The 18,385-nt window shown below is 46.2% G+C and overlaps 8 non-coding genes across 8 annotated transcripts; all 8 read right to left on the reverse strand.

Moving 5' to 3' along the window:
• Window positions 1-63: 63 nt before the first annotated feature.
• Window positions 64-253, reverse strand: LOC130335148 (U2 spliceosomal RNA). Its single transcript, XR_008876838.1, has one exon. It is a non-coding gene; the product is annotated as a U2 spliceosomal RNA (small nuclear RNA).
• A 2,105-nt stretch (window positions 254-2,358) lies between these two features.
• On the reverse strand, window positions 2,359-2,549 carry LOC130335220 (U2 spliceosomal RNA). The gene has a single exon (XR_008876886.1). It is a non-coding gene; the product is annotated as a U2 spliceosomal RNA (small nuclear RNA).
• A 2,092-nt stretch (window positions 2,550-4,641) lies between these two features.
• LOC130335221 (U2 spliceosomal RNA) lies at window positions 4,642-4,832 on the reverse strand. Its single transcript, XR_008876887.1, has one exon. It is a non-coding gene; the product is annotated as a U2 spliceosomal RNA (small nuclear RNA).
• A 2,131-nt stretch (window positions 4,833-6,963) lies between these two features.
• On the reverse strand, window positions 6,964-7,154 carry LOC130335222 (U2 spliceosomal RNA). Its single transcript, XR_008876888.1, has one exon. It is a non-coding gene; the product is annotated as a U2 spliceosomal RNA (small nuclear RNA).
• Window positions 7,155-9,255: 2,101 nt separating this feature from the next.
• LOC130335223 (U2 spliceosomal RNA) lies at window positions 9,256-9,446 on the reverse strand. The gene has a single exon (XR_008876889.1). It is a non-coding gene; the product is annotated as a U2 spliceosomal RNA (small nuclear RNA).
• Window positions 9,447-11,546: 2,100 nt separating this feature from the next.
• Window positions 11,547-11,737, reverse strand: LOC130335225 (U2 spliceosomal RNA). The gene has a single exon (XR_008876890.1). It is a non-coding gene; the product is annotated as a U2 spliceosomal RNA (small nuclear RNA).
• A 2,090-nt stretch (window positions 11,738-13,827) lies between these two features.
• Window positions 13,828-14,018, reverse strand: LOC130335143 (U2 spliceosomal RNA). Its single transcript, XR_008876834.1, has one exon. It is a non-coding gene; the product is annotated as a U2 spliceosomal RNA (small nuclear RNA).
• Window positions 14,019-16,112: 2,094 nt separating this feature from the next.
• LOC130335141 (U2 spliceosomal RNA) lies at window positions 16,113-16,303 on the reverse strand. Its single transcript, XR_008876832.1, has one exon. It is a non-coding gene; the product is annotated as a U2 spliceosomal RNA (small nuclear RNA).
• Window positions 16,304-18,385: the final 2,082 nt, after the last annotated feature.

Raw genomic sequence — 18,385 nt, forward strand, 5'->3', positions numbered from 1 at the left:
AGCTGGCTAGCCAGCAAGCAGGTAGCAATGAAAGTAGGAATCTTTCTTTTTAACCCTGTAAGGGGGTGGTGCACTGTACCCGAAGATACTGCCATATCGGTCAATGCATAGGGCGACGGAAGCAAGCTTCGAAATCGGCCCCCGTTCTCAAAAATCCATTTAATATATGGTCCCCAGATAGGGGACGTATCAGATATTAAACTGATAAGAACAGATACTACACTTGATCTTAGCCAAAAGGCCGAGAAGCGATAACCGTGAAAGGGGCGGGCCCAACAAGGTCCCCTTCATGGGCACTATCACTGCTTGCTGTCAGGGAGGCTGCCAGACAATTTTCCATGCACACTCTGGGCTGGGGGGCAGTCAACCACCAGTACACACAGCAGAACCTAAACCCATACCATTATTGCTAAGCAGCAAGACAGGGGCCCATTGCACTCCCACGGGGCCTTTTTAAATGCAATCCATAACCCGGATTTGCCAGGAACCCTTCTTACTCCTCCTACTTGCATGTGACACTGGGCTTAGGATCTGCATAGGAAACACACACACAAGCACACACCTACCTTTGTTGCCTGCAGATGCCTCCTTGGCTGTCCCCAAACGGTATCAAACCAACACCCACGGGAAGCTGTAAGCATAGAGGACATGCCTGCACCCCATTGGACTTACCTGTGTGGGTTAAATCCGGGTTATTTGACAACCTATGGCGGTGATGGTTCTGCTCAGGCAGAGCAGTGCTGATGCTCCTCATAAAGCTGTCGCTGCTGTGAAGGTTCTAGGTGACATCACAAATCCCTATGGTTACATACACAACAAAGCTGGGTTGTTGTTGTTTACACTCTGCAAGGCCTGTGGAAGTGAGTGACATCATAGCACTGTAGTTCTGAGGGTTCAAGATGGATGCAACAATCTCCTGTTGCTTCTATGAAGGCCGTAATAGACGACATCACCAAACAGCTCCATAGTCACATACACAGCAAAGGAGAGATGTTGTTTACACCTAGTGATGTCAGTGGTATTGAGTGACATCACAGCACAGTGCTAAGGCTCCTGGGCCTGGACACAGCAGCGGCTGCAATATCTCAACGGAGAATACGTTTATATCTATGTGTGTGTGTGCGCATATATATATATATATATATATATATATATATATATATATATATATATATATATATTTCTCCGCCGAAATCACTTTTAAACCCATTTCCACCTTTTTTTCCCTTCTCTTCCTCTTACTTTTTTTTCACGTTTTTTTACGTTTTTCTCCTTTTCGCCTCTTTTCTGGGCGTATTATTCTTCTTTTTCTTCTTTTTTTTCGTCTAATGCATACCCCATCAGTGCAGCAATGCTTATTCAATACCGCCAGCAGATGGAGACACTGGGGGATAATTTTCTAAGGATTTATACTGATTTTTCCTGTCTGAATTTGTCGCACAGAAAGTTGCAGGCCAAATATGTGTGACATTTCTGCGACTTTAGCTTCTAGAGCATTTTTACAACATTATACATAGGTGCTGAATACATAAAAAGCGACTGTTCAGCGACAGACAAGTCGCATCGGCTGAAAGTAGGCCAGAATGTCAGTCCATGTTGGAGCAGGTTTAGATACAGTCTAAAGCATAGATCTCAAAGTCTGTGCACAGAATTTAGCAAGGGCCTCGCACCTTCTGATGCATCAGGTAGGTGCACAATAGCATAGCCTAACCCTCTGTACTTTGGTCTATATTGATGCGGGACATAGACAGCCAGCTGATGACCAATCCATTAGTGCAATGGATGGCTGGAAGCATTTGTCTTTGCCTTTGCAATACCACAGAAGCAATGCATGGTCAATGTACAGCAATGACACACCTGTGTGAACAGCCAGGAGACCCCCCCCCCCCCCCCCCATGTTATGTTACATAGTTACATAGTTAGTACGGTCGAAAAAAGACATATGTCCATCACGTTCAACCAGGGAATTAAGGGGTAGGGGTGTGGCGCGATATTGGGGAAGGGATGAGATTTTATATTTCTTCATAAGCATTAATCTTATTTTGTCAATTAGGAACATTCAGCACCCACCCGCTATCAAGGCAGCTGCCTATCATGTCATGCCCTACCTGCACAGGTGTGCTGGCTACTCAAATGATCCAATTAAGGAGGCCATTTAGTCAGCAGCAGCAGAAGTCCTGTGCCTGGACGCTCCAACAGGGGCCAGACACAAGCAGAAGCAGAAGCAGCAGAAGCAGCAGCAGCACCACCTTTTGTTTTTTGGCTGCAACAGCAGCAAGGCCCACAGGGCTGGCTAGCTGGCTAGCCAGCAAGCAGGTAGCAATGAAAGTAGGAATCTTTCTTTTTAACCCTGTAAGGGGGTGGTGCACTGTACCCGAAGATACTGCCATATCGGGTCAATGCATAGGGCGACGGAAGCAAGCTTCGAAATCGGCCCCCGTTCTCAAAAATCCATTTAATATATGGTCCCCAGATAGGGGACGTATCAGATATTAAACTGATAAGAACAGATACTACACTTGATCTTAGCCAAAAGGCCGAGAAGCGATAACCGTGAAAGGGGCGGGCCCAACAAGGTCCCCTTCATGGGCACTATCACTGCTTGCTGTCAGGGAGGCTGCCAGACAATTTTCCATGCACACTCTGGGCTGGGGGGCAGTCAACCACCAGTACACACAGCAGAACCTAAACCCATACCATTATTGCTAAGCAGCAAGACAGGGGCCCATTGCACTCCCACGGGGCCTTTTTAAATGCAATCCATAACCCGGATTTGCCAGGAACCCTTCTTACTCCTCCTACTTGCATGTGACACTGGGCTTAGGATCTGCATAGGAAACACACACACAAGCACACACCTACCTTTGTTGCCTGCAGATGCCTCCTTGGCTGTCCCCAAACGGTATCAAACCAACACCCACGGGAAGCTGTAAGCATAGAGGACATGCCTGCACCCCATTGGACTTACCTGTGTGGGTTAAATCCGGGTTATTTGACAACCTATGGCGGTGATGGTTCTGCTCAGGCAGAGCAGTGCTGATGCTCCTCATAAAGCTGTCTCTGCTGTGAAGGTTCTAGGTGACATCACAAATCCCTATGGTTACATACACAACAAAGCTGGGTTGTTGTTGTTTACACTCTGCAAGGCCTGTGGAAGTGAGTGACATCATAGCACTGTAGTTCTGAGGGTTCAAGATGGATGCAACAATCTCCTGTTGCTTCTATGAAGGCCGTAATAGACGACATCACCAAACAGCTCCATAGTCACATACACAGCAAAGGAGAGATGTTGTTTACACCTAGTGATGTCAGTGGTATTGAGTGACATCACAGCACAGTGCTAAGGCTCCTGGGCCTGGACACAGCAGCGGCTGCAATATCTCAACGGAGAATACGTTTATATCTATGTGTGTGTGTGCGCATATATATATATATATATATATATATATATATATATATATATATTTCTCCGCCGAAATCACTTTTAAACCCATTTCCACCTTTTTTTCCCTTCTCTTCCTCTTACTTTTTTTTCACGTTTTTTTACGTTTTTCTCCTTTTCGCCTCTTTTCTGGGCGTATTATTCTTCTTTTTCTTCTTTTTTTTCGTCTAATGCATACCCCATCAGTGCAGCAATGCTTATTCAATACCGCCAGCAGATGGAGACACTGGGGGATAATTTTCTAAGGATTTATACTGATTTTTCCTGTCTGAATTTGTCGCACAGAAAGTTGCAGGCCAAATATGTGTGACATTTCTGCGACTTTAGCTTCTAGAGCATTTTTACAACATTATACATAGGTGCTGAATACATAAAAAGCGACTGTTCAGCGACAGACAAGTCGCATCGGCTGAAAGTAGGCCAGAATGTCAGTCCATGTTGGAGCAGGTTTAGATACAGTCTAAAGCATAGATCTCAAAGTCTGTGCACAGAATTTAGCAAGGGCCTCGCACCTTCTGATGCATCAGGTAGGTGCACAATAGCATAGCCTAACCCTCTGTACTTTGGTCTATATTGATGCGGGACATAGACAGCCAGCTGATGACCAATCCATTAGTGCAATGGATGGCTGGAAGCATTTGTCTTTGCCTTTGCAATACCACAGAAGCAATGCATGGTCAATGTACAGCAATGACACACCTGTGTGAACAGCCAGGAGACCCCCCCCCCCCCCCCCATGTTATGTTACATAGTTACATAGTTAGTACGGTCGAAAAAAGACATATGTCCATCACGTTCAACCAGGGAATTAAGGGGTAGGGGTGTGGCGCGATATTGGGGAAGGGATGAGATTTTATATTTCTTCATAAGCATTAATCTTATTTTGTCAATTAGGAACATTCAGCACCCACCCGCTATCAAGGCAGCTGCCTATCATGTCATGCCCTACCTGCACAGGTGTGCTGGCTACTCAAATGATCCAATTAAGGAGGCCATTTAGTCAGCAGCAGCAGAAGTCCTGTGCCTGGACGCTCCAACAGGGGCCAGACACAAGCAGAAGCAGAAGCAGCAGAAGCAGCAGCAGCACCACCTTTTGTTTTTTGGCTGCAACAGCAGCAAGGCCCACAGGGCTGGCTAGCTGGCTAGCCAGCAAGCAGGTAGCAATGAAAGTAGGAATCTTTCTTTTTAACCCTGTAAGGGGGTGGTGCACTGTACCCGAAGATACTGCCATATCGGGTCAATGCATAGGGCGACGGAAGCAAGCTTCGAAATCGGCCCCCGTTCTCAAAAATCCATTTAATATATGGTCCCCAGATAGGGGACGTATCAGATATTAAACTGATAAGAACAGATACTACACTTGATCTTAGCCAAAAGGCCGAGAAGCGATAACCGTGAAAGGGGCGGGCCCAACAAGGTCCCCTTCATGGGCACTATCACTGCTTGCTGTCAGGGAGGCTGCCAGACAATTTTCCATGCACACTCTGGGCTGGGGGGCAGTCAACCACCAGTACACACAGCAGAACCTAAACCCATACCATTATTGCTAAGCAGCAAGACAGGGGCCCATTGCACTCCCACGGGGCCTTTTTAAATGCAATCCATAACCCGGATTTGCCAGGAACCCTTCTTACTCCTCCTACTTGCATGTGACACTGGGCTTAGGATCTGCATAGGAAACACACACACAAGCACACACCTACCTTTGTTGCCTGCAGATGCCTCCTTGGCTGTCCCCAAACGGTATCAAACCAACACCCACGGGAAGCTGTAAGCATAGAGGACATGCCTGCACCCCATTGGACTTACCTGTGTGGGTTAAATCCGGGTTATTTGACAACCTATGGCGGTGATGGTTCTGCTCAGGCAGAGCAGTGCTGATGCTCCTCATAAAGCTGTCGCTGCTGTGAAGGTTCTAGGTGACATCACAAATCCCTATGGTTACATACACAACAAAGCTGGGTTGTTGTTGTTTACACTCTGCAAGGCCTGTGGAAGTGAGTGACATCATAGCACTGTAGTTCTGAGGGTTCAAGATGGATGCAACAATCTCCTGTTGCTTCTATGAAGGCCGTAATAGACGACATCACCAAACAGCTCCATAGTCACATACACAGCAAAGGAGAGATGTTGTTTACACCTAGTGATGTCAGTGGTATTGAGTGACATCACAGCACAGTGCTAAGGCTCCTGGGCCTGGACACAGCAGCGGCTGCAATATCTCAACGGAGAATACGTTTATATCTATGTGTGTGTGTGCGCATATATATATATATATATATATATATATATATATATATTTCTCCGCCGAAATCACTTTTAAACCCATTTCCACCTTTTTTTCCCTTCTCTTCCTCTTACTTTTTTTTCACGTTTTTTTACGTTTTTCTCCTTTTCGCCTCTTTTCTGGGCGTATTATTCTTCTTTTTTCGCTCTCCCTCTTTCTGGGCGTATTATTCTTCTTTTTCTTCTTTTTTTTCGTCTAATGCATACCCCATCAGTGCAAGCAATGCTTATTCAATACCGCCAGCAGATGGAGACACTGGGGGATAATTTTCTAAGGATTTATACTGATTTTTCCTGTCTGAATTTGTCGCACAGAAAGTTGCAGGCCAAATATGTGTGACATTTCTGCGACTTTAGCTTCTAGAGCATTTTTACAACATTATACATAGGTTGCTGAATACATAAAAAGCGACTGTTCAGCGGACAGACAAGTCGCATCGGCTGAAAGTAGGCCAGAATGTCAGTCCATGTTGGAGCAGGTTTAGATACAGTCTAAAGCATAGATCTCAAAGTCTGTGCACAGAATTTAGCAAGGGCCTCGCACCTTCTGATGCATCAGGTAGGTGCACAATAGCATAGCCTAACCCTCTGTACTTTGGTCTATATTGATGCGGGACATAGACAGCCAGCTGATGACCAATCCATTAGTGCAATGGATGGCTGGAAGCATTTGTCTTTGCCTTTGCAATACCACAGAAGCAATGCATGGTCAATGTACAGCAATGACACACCTGTGTGAACAGCCAGGAGACCCCCCCCCCCCCCCCCCATGTTATGTTACATAGTTACATAGTTAGTACGGTCGAAAAAAGACATATGTCCATCACGTTCAAACCAGGGAATTAAGGGGTAGGGGTGTGGCGCGATATTGGGGAAGGGATGAGATTTTATATTTCTTCATAAGCATTAATCTTATTTTGTCAATTAGGAACATTCAGCACCCACCCGCTATCAAGGCAGCTGCCTATCATGTCATGCCCTACCTGCACAGGTGTGCTGGCTACTCAAATGATCCAATTAAGGAGGCCATTTAGTCAGCAGCAGCAGAAGTCCTGTGCCTGGACGCTCCAACAGGGGCCAGACACAAGCAGAAGCAGAAGCAGCAGAAGCAGCAGCAGCACCACCTTTTGTTTTTTGGCTGCAGCAGCAGCAAGGCCCACAGGGCTGGCTAGCTGGCTAGCCAAGCAAGCAGGTAGCAATGAAAGTAGGAATCTTTCTTTTTAACCCTGTAAGGGGGGTGGTGCACTGTACCCGAAGATACTGCCATATCGGGTCAATGCATAGGGCGACGGAAGCAAGCTTCGAAATCGGCCCCCGTTCTCAAAAATCCATTTAATATATGGTCCCCAGATAGGGGACGTATCAGATATTAAACTGATAAGAACAGATACTACACTTGATCTTAGCCAAAAGGCCGAGAAGCGATAACCGTGAAAGGGGCGGGCCCAACAAGGTCCCCTTCATGGGCACTATCACTGCTTGCTGTCAGGGAGGCTGCCAGACAATTTTCCATGCACACTCTGGGCTGGGGGGCAGTCAACCACCAGTACACACAGCAGAACCTAAACCCATACCATTATTGCTAAGCAGCAAGACAGGGGGCCCATTGCACTCCCACGGGGCCTTTTTAAATGCAATCCATAACCCGGATTTGCCAGGAACCCTTCTTACTCCTCCTACTTGCATGTGACACTGGGCTTAGGATCTGCATAGGAAACACACACAACAAGCACACACCTACCTTTGTTGCCTGCAGATGCCTCCTTGGCTGTCCCCAAACGGTATCAAACCAACACCCACGGGAAGCTGTAAGCATAGAGGACATGCCTGCACCCCATTGGACTTACCTGTGTGGGTTAAATCCGGGTTATTTGACAACCTATGGCGGTGATGGTTCTGCTCAGGCAGAGCAGTGCTGATGCTCCTCATAAAGCTGTCGCTGCTGTGAAGGTTCTAGGTGACATCACAAATCCCTTTGGTTACATACACAACAAAGCTGGGTTGTTGTTGTTTACACTCTGCAAGGGCCTGTGGAAGTGAGTGACATCATAGCACTGTAGTTCTGAGGGTTCAAGATGGATGCAACAATCTCCTGTTGCTTCTATGAAGGCCGTAATAGACGACATCACCAAACAGCTCCATAGTCACATACACAGCAAAGGAGAGATGTTGTTTACACCTAGTGATGTCAGTGGTATTGAGTGACATCACAGCACAGTGCTAAGGCTCCTGGGCCTGGACACAGCAGCGGCTGCAATATCTCAACGGAGAATACGTTTATATCTATGTGTGTGTGTGCGCATATATATATATATATATATATATATATATATATATATATATATATATTTCTCCGCCGAAATCACTTTTAAACCCATTTCCACCTTTTTTTCCCTTCTCTTCCTCTTACTTTTTTTTTCACGTTTTTTTACGTTTTTTCTCCTTTTCCGCCTCTTTTCTGGGCGTATTATTCTTCTTTTTCTTCTTTTTTTTCGTCTAATGCATACCCCATCAGTGCAGCAATGCTTATTCAATACCGCCAGCAGATGGAGACACTGGGGGATAATTTTCTAAGGATTTATACTGATTTTTTCCTGTCTGAATTTGTCGCACAGAAAGTTGCAGGGCCAAATATGTGTGACATTTCTGCGACTTTAGCTTCTAGAGCATTTTTACAACATTATACATAGGTGCTGAATACATAAAAAGCGACTGTTCAGCGACAGACAAGTCGCATCGGCTGAAAGTAGGCCAGAATGTCAGTCCATGTTGGAGCAGGTTTAGATACAGTCTAAAGCATAGATCTCAAAGTCTGTGCACAGAATTTAGCAAGGGCCTCGCACCTTCTGATGCATCAGGTAGGTGCACAATAGCATAGCCTAACCCTCTGTACTTTGGTCTATATTGATGCGGGACATAGACAGCCAGCTGATGACCAATCCATTAGTGCAATGGATGGCTGGAAGCATTTGTCTTTGCCTTTGCAATACCACAGAAGCAATGCATGGTCAATGTACAGCAATGACACACCTGTGTGAACAGCCAGGAGACCCCCCCCCCCCCCCCCCATGTTATGTTACATAGTTACATAGTTAGTACGGTCGAAAAAAGACATATGTCCATCACGTTCAACCAGGGAATTAAGGGGTAGGGGTGTGGCGCGATATTGGGGGAAGGGATGAGATTTTATATTTCTTCATAAGCATTAATCTTATTTTGTCAATTAGGAACATTCAGCACCCACCCGCTATCAAGGCAGCTGCCTATCATGTCATGCCCTACCTGCACAGGTGTGCTGGCTACTCAAATGATCCAATTAAGGAGGCCATTTAGTCAGCAGCAGCAGAAGTCCTGTGCCTGGACGCTCCAACAGGGGCCAGACACAAGCAGAAGCAGCAGAAGCAGCAGCAGCACCACCTTTTGTTTATTGGCTGCAGCAGCAGCAAGGCCCACAGGGCTGGCTAGCTGGCTAGCCAGCAAGCAGGTAGCAATGAAAGTAGGAATCTTTCTTTTTAAACCCTGTAAGGGGGTGGTGCACTGTACCCGAAGATACTGCCATATCGGGTCAATGCATAGGGCGACGGAAGCAAGCTTCGAAATCGGCCCCCGTTCTCAAAAATCCATTTAATATATGGTCCCCAGATAGGGGACGTATCAGATATTAAACTGATAAGAACAGATACTACACTTGATCTTAGCCAAAAGGCCGAGAAGCGATAACCGTGAAAGGGGCGGGCCCAACAAGGTCCCCTTCATGGGCACTATCACTGCTTGCTGTCAGGGAGGCTGCCAGACAATTTTCCATGCACACTCTGGGCTGGGGGGCAGTCAACCACCAGTACACACAGCAGAACCTAAACCCATACCATTATTGCTAAGCAGCAAGACAGGGGCCCATTGCACTCCCACGGGGCCTTTTTAAATGCAATCCATAACCCGGATTTGCCAGGAACCCTTCTTACTCCTCCTACTTGCATGTGACACTGGGCTTAGGATCTGCATAGGAAACACACACACAAGCACACACCTACCTTTGTTGCCTGCAGATGCCTCCTTGGCTGTCCCCAAACGGTATCAAACCAACACCCACGGGAAGCTGTAAGCATAGAGGACATGCCTGCACCCCATTGGACTTACCTGTGTGGGTTAAATCCGGGTTATTTGACAACCTATGGCGGTGATGGTTCTGCTCAGGCAGAGCAGTGCTGATGCTCCTCATAAAGCTGTCGCTGCTGTGAAGGTTCTAGGTGACATCACAAATCCCTATGGTTACATACACAACAAAGCTGGGTTGTTGTTGTTTACACTCTGCAAGGCCTGTGGAAGTGAGTGACATCATAGCACTGTAGTTCTGAGGGTTCAAGATGGATGCAACAATCTCCTGTTTGCTTCTATGAAGGCCGTAATAGACGACATCACCAAACAGCTCCATAGTCACATACACAGCAAAGGAGAGATGTTGTTTACACCTAGTGATGTCAGTGGTATTGAGTGACATCACAGCACAGTGCTAAGGCTCCTGGGCCTGGACACAGCAGCGGCTGCAATATCTCAACGGAGAATACGTTTATATCTATGTGTGTGTGTGCGCATATATATATATATATATATATATATATATATATATATATATATATTTCTCCGCCGAAATCACTTTTAAACCCATTTCCACCTTTTTTTCCCTTCCCTTCTCTTCCTCTTACTTTTTTTTCACGTTTTTTTACGTTTTTCTCCTTTTCGCCTCTTTTCTGGGCGTATTATTCTTCTTTTTCTTCTTTTTTTTCGTCTAATGCATACCCCATCAGTGCAGCAATGCTTATTCAATACCGCCAGCAGATGGAGACACTGGGGGATAATTTTCTAAGGATTTATACTGATTTTTCCTGTCTGAATTTGTCGCACAGAAAGTTGCAGGCCAAATATGTGTGACATTTCTGCGACTTTAGCTTCTAGAGCATTTTTACAACATTATACATAGGTGCTGAATACATAAAAAGCGACTGTTCAGCGACAGACAAGTCGCATCGGCTGAAAGTAGGCCAGAATGTCAGTCCATGTTGGAGCAGGTTTAGATACAGTCTAAAGCATAGATCTCAAAGTCTGTGCACAGAATTTAGCAAGGGCCTCGCACCTTCTGATGCATCAGGTAGGTGCACAATAGCATAGCCTAACCCTCTGTACTTTGGTCTATATTGATGCGGGACATAGACAGCCAGCTGATGACCAATCCATTAGTGCAATGGATGGCTGGAAGCATTTGTCTTTGCCTTTGCAATACCACAGAAGCAATGCATGGTCAATGTACAGCAATGACACACCTGTGTGAACAGCCAGGAGACCCCCCCCCCCCCCCCCATGTTATGTTACATAGTTACATAGTTAGTACGGTCGAAAAAAGACATATGTCCATCACGTTCAACCAGGGAATTAAGGGGTAGGGGTGTGGCGCGATATTGGGGAAGGGATGAGATTTTATATTTCTTCATAAGCATTAATCTTATTTTGTCAATTAGGAACATTCAGCACCCACCCGCTATCAAGGCAGCTGCCTATCATGTCATGCCCTACCTGCACAGGTGTGCTGGCTACTCAAATGATCCAATTAAGGAGGCCATTTAGTCAGCAGCAGCAGAAGTCCTGTGCCTGGACGCTCCAACAGGGGCCAGACACAAGCAGAAGCAGAAGCAGCAGAAGCAGCAGCAGCACCACCTTTTGTTTTTTGGCTGCAGCAGCAGCAAGGCCCACAGGGCTGGCTAGCTGGCTAGCCAGCAAGCAGGTAGCAATGAAAGTAGGAATCTTTCTTTTTAACCCTGTAAGGGGGTGGTGCACTGTACCCGAAGATACTGCCATATCGGGTCAATGCATAGGGCGACGGAAGCAAGCTTCGAAATCGGCCCCCGTTCTCAAAAATCCATTTAATATATGGTCCCCAGATAGGGGACGTATCAGATATTAAACTGATAAGAACAGATACTACACTTGATCTTAGCCAAAAGGCCGAGAAGCGATAACCGTGAAAGGGGCGGGCCCAACAAGGTCCCCTTCATGGGCACTATCACTGCTTGCTGTCAGGGAGGCTGCCAGACAATTTTCCATGCACACTCTGGGCTGGGGGGCAGTCAACCACCAGTACACACAGCAGAACCTAAACCCATACCATTATTGCTAAGCAGCAAGACAGGGGCCCATTGCACTCCCACGGGGCCTTTTTAAATGCAATCCATAACCCGGATTTGCCAGGAACCCTTCTTACTCCTCCTACTTGCATGTGACACTGGGCTTAGGATCTGCATAGGAAACACACACACAAGCACACACCTACCTTTGTTGCCTGCAGATGCCTCCTTGGCTGTCCCCAAACGGTATCAAACCAACACCCACGGGAAGCTGTAAGCATAGAGGACATGCCTGCACCCCATTGGACTTACCTGTGTGGGTTAAATCCGGGTTATTTGACAACCTATGGCGGTGATGGTTCTGCTCAGGCAGAGCAGTGCTGATGCTCCTCATAAAGCTGTCGCTGCTGTGAAGGTTCTAGGTGACATCACAAATCCCTTTGGTTACATACACAACAAAGCTGGGTTGTTGTTGTTTACACTCTGCAAGGCCTGTGGAAGTGAGTGACATCATAGCACTGTAGTTCTGAGGGTTCAAGATGGATGCAACAATCTCCTGTTGCTTCTATGAAGGCCGTAATAGACGACATCACCAAACAGCTCCATAGTCACATACACAGCAAAGGAGAGATGTTGTTTACACCTAGTGATGTCAGTGGTATTGAGTGACATCACAGCACAGTGCTAAGGCTCCTGGGCCTGGACACAGCAGCGGCTGCAATATCTCAACGGAGAATACGTTTATATCTATGTGTGTGTGTGCGCATATATATATATATATATATATATATATATATATATATATATTTCTCCGCCGAAATCACTTTTAAACCCATTTCCACCTTTTTTTCCCTTCTCTTCCTCTTACTTTTTTTTCACGTTTTTTTACGTTTTTCTCCTTTTCGCCTCTTTTCTGGGCGTATTATTCTTCTTTTTCTTCTTTTTTTTCGTCTAATGCATACCCCATCAGTGCAGCAATGCTTATTCAATACCGCCAGCAGATGGAGACACTGGGGGATAATTTTCTAAGGATTTATACTGATTTTTCCTGTCTGAATTTGTCGCACAGAAAGTTGCAGGCCAAATATGTGTGACATTTCTGCGACTTTAGCTTCTAGAGCATTTTTACAACATTATACATAGGTGCTGAATACATAAAAAGCGACTGTTCAGCGACAGACAAGTCGCATCGGCTGAAAGTAGGCCAGAATGTCAGTCCATGTTGGAGCAGGTTTAGATACAGTCTAAAGCATAGATCTCAAAGTCTGTGCACAGAATTTAGCAAGGGCCTCGCACCTTCTGATGCATCAGGTAGGTGCACAATAGCATAGCCTAACCCTCTGTACTTTGGTCTATATTGATGCGGGACATAGACAGCCAGCTGATGACCAATCCATTAGTGCAATGGATGGCTGGAAGCATTTGTCTTTGCCTTTGCAATACCACAGAAGCAATGCATGGTCAATGTACAGCAATGACACACCTGTGTGAACAGCCAGGAGACCCCCCCCCCCCCCCCCATGTTATGTTACATAGTTACATAGTTAGTACGGTCGAAAAAAGACATATGTCCATCACGTTCAACCAGGGAATTAAGGGGTAGGGGTGTGGCGCGATATTGGGGAAGGGATGAGATTTTATATTTCTTCATAAGCATTAATCTTATTTTGTCAATTAGGAACATTCAGCACCCACCCGCTATCAAGGCAGCTGCCTATCATGTCATGCCCTACCTGCACAGGTGTGCTGGCTACTCAAATGATCCAATTAAGGAGGCCATTTAGTCAGCAGCAGCAGAAGTCCTGTGCCTGGACGCTCCAACAGGGGCCAGACACAAGCAGAAGCAGAAGCAGCAGAAGCAGCAGCAGCACCACCTTTTGTTTTTTGGCTGCAGCAGCAGCAAGGCCCACAGGGCTGGCTAGCTGGCTAGCCAGCAAGCAGGTAGCAATGAAAGTAGGAATCTTTCTTTTTAACCCTGTAAGGGGGTGGTGCACTGTACCCGAAGATACTGCCATATCGGGTCAATGCATAGGGCGACGGAAGCAAGCTTCGAAATCGGCCCCCGTTCTCAAAAATCCATTTAATATATGGTCCCCAGATAGGGGACGTATCAGATATTAAACTGATAAGAACAGATACTACACTTGATCTTAGCCAAAAGGCCGAAAAGCGATAACCGTGAAAGGGGCGGGCCCAACAAGGTCCCCTTCATGGGCACTATCACTGCTTGCTGTCAGGGAGGCTGCCAGACAATTTTCCATGCACACTCTGGGCTGGGGGGCAGTCAACCACCAGTACACACAGCAGAACCTAAACCCATACCATTATTGCTAAGCAGCAAGACAGGGGCCCATTGCACTCCCACGGGGCCTTTTTAAATGCAATCCATAACCCGGATTTGCCAGGAACCCTTCTTACTCCTCCTACTTGCATGTGACACTGGGCTTAGGATCTGCATAGGAAACACACACACAAGCACACACCTACCTTTGTTGCCTGCAGATGCCTCCTTGGCTGTCCCCAAACGGTATCAAACCAACACCCACGGGAAGCTGTAAGCATAGAGGACATGCCTGCACCCCATTGGACTTACCTGTGTGGGTTAAATCCGGGTTATTTGACAACCTATGGCGGTGATGGTTCTGCTCAGGCAGAGCAGTGCTGATGCTCCTCATAAAGCTGTCGCTGCTGTGAAGGTTCTAGGTGACATCACAAATCCCTTTGGTTACATACACAACAAAGCTGGGTTGTTGTTGTTTACACTCTGCAAGGCCTGTGGAAGTGAGTGACATCATAGCACTGTAGTTCTGAGGGTTCAAGATGGATGCAACAATCTCCTGTTGCTTCTATGAAGGCCGTAATAGACGACATCACCAAACAGCTCCATAGTCACATACACAGCAAAGGAGAGATGTTGTTTACACCTAGTGATGTCAGTGGTATTGAGTGACATCACAGCACAGTGCTAAGGCTCCTGGGCCTGGACACAGCAGCGGCTGCAATATCTCAACGGAGAATACGTTTATATCTATGTGTGTGTGTGCGCATATATATATATATATATATATATATATATATATATATATATATATATTTCTCCGCCGAAATCACTTTTAAACCCATTTCCACCTTTTTTTCCCTTCTCTTCCTCTTACTTTTTTTTCACGTTTTTTTACGTTTTTCTCCTTTTCGCCTCTTTTCTGGGCGTATTATTCTTCTTTTTCTTCTTTTTTTTCGTCTAATGCATACCCCATCAGTGCAGCAATGCTTATTCAATACCGCCAGCAGATGGAGACACTGGGGGATAATTTTCTAAGGATTTATACTGATTTTTCCTGTCTGAATTTGTCGCACAGAAAGTTGCAGGCCAAATATGTGTGACATTTCTGCGACTTTAGCTTCTAGAGCATTTTTACAACATTATACATAGGTGCTGAATACATAAAAAGCGACTGTTCAGCGACAGACAAGTCGCATCGGCTGAAAGTAGGCCAGAATGTCAGTCCATGTTGGAGCAGGTTTAGATACAGTCTAAAGCATAGATCTCAAAGTCTGTGCACAGAATTTAGCAAGGGCCTCGCACCTTCTGATGCATCAGGTAGGTGCACAATAGCATAGCCTAACCCTCTGTACTTTGGTCTATATTGATGCGGGACATAGACAGCCAGCTGATGACCAATCCATTAGTGCAATGGATGGCTGGAAGCATTTGTCTTTGCCTTTGCAATACCACAGAAGCAATGCATGGTCAATGTACAGCAATGACACACCTGTGTGAACAGCCAGGAGACCCCCCCCCCCCCCCATGTTATGTTACATAGTTACATAGTTAGTACGGTCGAAAAAAGACATATGTCCATCACGTTCAACCAGGGAATTAAGGGGTAGGGGTGTGGCGCGATATTGGGGAAGGGATGAGATTTTATATTTCTTCATAAGCATTAATCTTATTTTGTCAATTAGGAACATTCAGCACCCACCCGCTATCAAGGCAGCTGCCTATCATGTCATGCCCTACCTGCACAGGTGTGCTGGCTACTCAAATGATCCAATTAAGGAGGCCATTTAGTCAGCAGCAGCAGAAGTCCTGTGCCTGGACGCTCCAACAGGGGCCAGACACAAGCAGAAGCAGAAGCAGCAGAAGCAGCAGCAGCACCACCTTTTGTTTTTTGGCTGCAGCAGCAGCAAGGCCCACAGGGCTGGCTAGCTGGCTAGCCAGCAAGCAGGTAGCAATGAAAGTAGGAATCTTTCTTTTTAACCCTGTAAGGGGCTGGTGCACTGTACCCGAAGATACTGCCATATCGGGTCAATGCATAGGGCGACGGAAGCAAGCTTCGAAATCGGCCCCCGTTCTCAAAAATCCATTTAATATATGGTCCCCAGATAGGGGACGTATCAGATATTAAACTGATAAGAACAGATACTACACTTGATCTTAGCCAAAAGGCCGAGAAGCGATAACCGTGAAAGGGGCGGGCCCAACAAGGTCCCCTTCATGGGCACTATCACTGCTTGCTGTCAGGGAGGCTGCCAGACAATTTTCCATGCACACTCTGGGCTGGGGGGCAGTCAACCACCAGTACACACAGCAGAACCTAAACCCATACCATTATTGCTAAGCAGCAAGACAGGGGCCCATTGCACTCCCACGGGGCCTTTTTAAATGCAATCCATAACCCGGATTTGCCAGGAACCCTTCTTACTCCTCCTACTTGCATGTGACACTGGGCTTAGGATCTGCATAGGAAACACACACACAAGCACACACCTACCTTTGTTGCCTGCAGATGCCTCCTTGGCTGTCCCCAAACGGTATCAAACCAACACCCACGGGAAGCTGTAAGCATAGAGGACATGCCTGCACCCCATTGGACTTACCTGTGTGGGTTAAATCCGGGTTATTTGACAACCTATGGCGGTGATGGTTCTGCTCAGGCAGAGCAGTGCTGATGCTCCTCATAAAGCTGTCGCTGCTGTGAAGGTTCTAGGTGACATCACAAATCCCTTTGGTTACATACACAACAAAGCTGGGTTGTTGTTGTTTACACTCTGCAAGGCCTGTGGAAGTGAGTGACATCATAGCACTGTAGTTCTGAGGGTTCAAGATGGATGCAACAATCTCCTGTTGCTTCTATGAAGGCCGTAATAGACGACATCACCAAACAGCTCCATAGTCACATACACAGCAAAGGAGAGATGTTGTTTACACCTAGTGATGTCAGTGGTATTGAGTGACATCACAGCACAGTGCTAAGGCTCCTGGGCCTGGACACAGCAGCGGCTGCAATATCTCAACGGAGAATACGTTTATATCTATGTGTGTGTGTGCGCATATATATATATATATATATATATATATATATATATATATATATTTCTCCGCCGAAATCACTTTTAAACCCATTTCCACCTTTTTTTCCCTTCTCTTCCTCTTACTTTTTTTTCAAGTTTTTTTACGTTTTTCTCCTTTTCGCCTCTTTTCTGGGCGTATTATTCTTCTTTTTCTTCTTTTTTTTCGTCTAATGCATACCCCATCAGTGCAGCAATGCTTATTCAATACCGCCAGCAGATGGAGACACTGGGGGATAATTTTCTAAGGATTTATACTGATTTTTCCTGTCTGAATTTGTCGCACAGAAAGTTGCAGGCCAAATATGTGTGACATTTCTGCGACTTTAGCTTCTAGAGCATTTTTACAACATTATACATAGGTGCTGAATACATAAAAAGCGACTGTTCAGCGACAGACAAGTCGCATCGGCTGAAAGTAGGCCAGAATGTCAGTCCATGTTGGAGCAGGTTTAGATACAGTCTAAAGCATAGATCTCAAAGTCTGTGCACAGAATTTAGCAAGGGCCTCGCACCTTCTGATGCATCAGGTAGGTGCACAATAGCATAGCCTAACCCTCTGTACTTTGGTCTATATTGATGCGGGACATAGACAGCCAGCTGATGACCAATCCATTAGTGCAATGGATGGCTGGAAGCATTTGTCTTTGCCTTTGCAATACCACAGAAGCAATGCATGGTCAATGTACAGCAATGACACACCTGTGTGAACAGCCAGGAGACCCCCCCCCCCCCCCCCCATGTTATGTTACATAGTTACATAGTTAGTACGGTCGAAAAAAGACATATGTCCATCACGTTCAACCAGGGAATTAAGGGGTAGGGGTGTGGCGCGATATTGGGGAAGGGATGAGATTTTATATTTCTTCATAAGCATTAATCTTATTTTGTCAATTAGGAACATTCAGCACCCACCCGCTATCAAGGCAGCTGCCTATCATGTCATGCCCTACCTGCACAGGTGTGCTGGCTACTCAAATGATCCAATTAAGGAGGCCATTTAGTCAGCAGCAGCAGAAGTCCTGTGCCTGGACGCTCCAACAGGGGCCAGACACAAGCAGAAGCAGAAGCAGCAGAAGCAGCAGCAGCACCACCTTTTGTTTTTTGGCTGCAGCAGCAGCAAGGCCCACAGGGCTGGCTAGCTGGCTAGCCAGCAAGCAGGTAGCAATGAAAGTAGGAATCTTTCTTTTTA

The sequence above is a fragment of the Hyla sarda genome, unplaced genomic scaffold (genome assembly GCF_029499605.1).
Source record: "Hyla sarda isolate aHylSar1 unplaced genomic scaffold, aHylSar1.hap1 scaffold_448, whole genome shotgun sequence".
Lineage (NCBI taxonomy): Eukaryota > Metazoa > Chordata > Amphibia > Anura > Hylidae > Hyla > Hyla sarda.